At 51.5% G+C, this 1846-nt stretch overlaps 1 protein-coding gene across 1 annotated transcript in view; it reads right to left on the bottom strand.

Moving 5' to 3' along the window:
- Window positions 1-1846, bottom strand: part of SOX1 (SRY (sex determining region Y)-box 1) — a 33654-nt gene that overhangs the window by 31111 nt on the left and 697 nt on the right. The window lies entirely within an intron of this gene.

Raw genomic sequence — 1846 nt, 5'->3', positions numbered from 1 at the left:
ATCACCCCCCAGCAGGGCTCCCGGGGCCCACACTGCGGGAGGGACGGCCAGGCACCCCTCGGTGGGACCGTCAGCCCGCGCCTAAGAGAGATTCCCCCCCCCCTCCATGCCGAGTGCCCCCTCGCCCCGAAACGGGCCCGATCCTTCGGCCGGTGGGGAGTCGGGAGAAGGCGGAGAAAGAGGAACCGGGTCTTCGCCAAGTTCTGCCAGCAGGAGCATTTTCTAAAATGCTTGTTTATGTTACGTCTTAGCTCGACTTCCAGCGCGATATTGTTCCGAAAGAGGAATATCCTGTATTGTGATCTCTCCTTGTCTTATTTTGTCAGTAATTACAGTAAAATTAAACGGGTCATTGATAACATTCCAATGACACAACCCCCCTGTAATTAACAGGCTGGATACACCTTCCTACATTACACAAAAGTCGCAATTTTCAAGTCTGTTCAGATATTTTAATTTTTTTTTTTAATTACTATTACTGAGGCACACGCCGGGAGTATGTGCTAATCCGATGGCCAAACGGCTCGCGGGAGATAAGGGTCTGCACCGTCTTATTTTCTAGGGTTTGGGTTTTCCATCTAAAGGGATGGCCAGATCTTTGACGTTTTACAAGATGTGTTAAATCGGGGGCCCCTGTAGACAAAAAAAATATCTACCCAGCAATTCACTTTCCACCGTAAGGAAAATATTTTGAAAGTAGAGTTCGGTAACGGTGAACTTTTAAAGGAAAAAGAAGAGCTGCGGGGATGCAGAGCTCCTCGGACTGGTACCACCCGGGAGTTATTACGAAGTTAATCTTTAAAACTGCGCTGTCGAAATGTCAGTCACGAAAAAAAGAGCTTCAGAAGCCAAAGTGCGGCATCCCATTTCCAGCAGGGCAACCTGGCTGCTCACGGCCGCGGCCATCGCTCGCACAAGTGGGGTTCAGAACACCGTCAAGGAAATATTTCTGGTCTGCACCCTCTCCCCGGCTATCCCCAAGTTGCAAAGGCATCATTCGGGGCAAGTCAGAATGAATTTGTGTAAAAAACAAACGAGGAAAGAAAGAAATGAAATCATACAGAAGCTGCTTTCTTGCAGGCCATCCTGTTATTGCAAATTAGATTAGCTACACAGGCTTCAATATAAACATGACATGAGGTTCACAGGAGAGCGAAAGTATCATCCACTCCAATCTCTCCTTTCATCGAAACATCCCCCACAAATTACATCTTCTCCTTTAATATACTTTTCCATGAGATTAAAACATCACTTTGACACGATTTCAAACCTTTTTAGTCGCATCCAGTGCTTACTTCAGAAAACAGCAAACACGGGCAAAACTAGAAACGTCTAAATGACCTCAGACCGCTAGTCTGGAAATGAGAGGTACCCCGAGAAAATCCGTGAGCCCCCGCTCCAGCCGGGGCGGCCCCGGGCCCCGGGAAGGCGGGTGACTAGCCCCGGCGAAAAGAGGAGAAAAAACCCGCTTTTCTTCCCACCCACCGGAGATCCCGGCTGCTCGGCCGGAGCCGGGATCCGGTGTGTTATTTGCCTTTTGGAAACGGGGTGATTTTCGGAGATCACTGACCGGTACTTCCCACTCCCCTTACAGGGATTCCCGGCCGGTCACGGTGCGGCGGGACAACAACGCGGCTGCTGACGCCTCGAGCAAATAAATCATTTTTTAGAGCGCTATGGCTGGCAAACCGGGAAAGGGTGCTGGGGAGGGGGTGTCTAGGGCTGGAGGGGGGCAGGCCGGCCACAGACTGTCCCGTTTAAGGAATCAAAGCCCTCGCAACTTTTCACCGGTGAGCTGCAGCCGGTGCAGGGCGGCAGCCCCCGCCCCCGGCCCGACCCCTCCTCC

The sequence above is a fragment of the Haliaeetus leucocephalus genome, unplaced genomic scaffold (assembly GCF_000737465.1).
Source record: "Haliaeetus leucocephalus isolate CR32 unplaced genomic scaffold, Haliaeetus_leucocephalus-4.0 Scaffold495, whole genome shotgun sequence".
In the NCBI taxonomy this organism is placed as follows: Eukaryota; Metazoa; Chordata; class Aves; order Accipitriformes; family Accipitridae; genus Haliaeetus; species Haliaeetus leucocephalus.
Note: the sequence above shows the minus strand (reverse complement) of the source record. Positions and strands in the feature narration are given on the sequence as shown.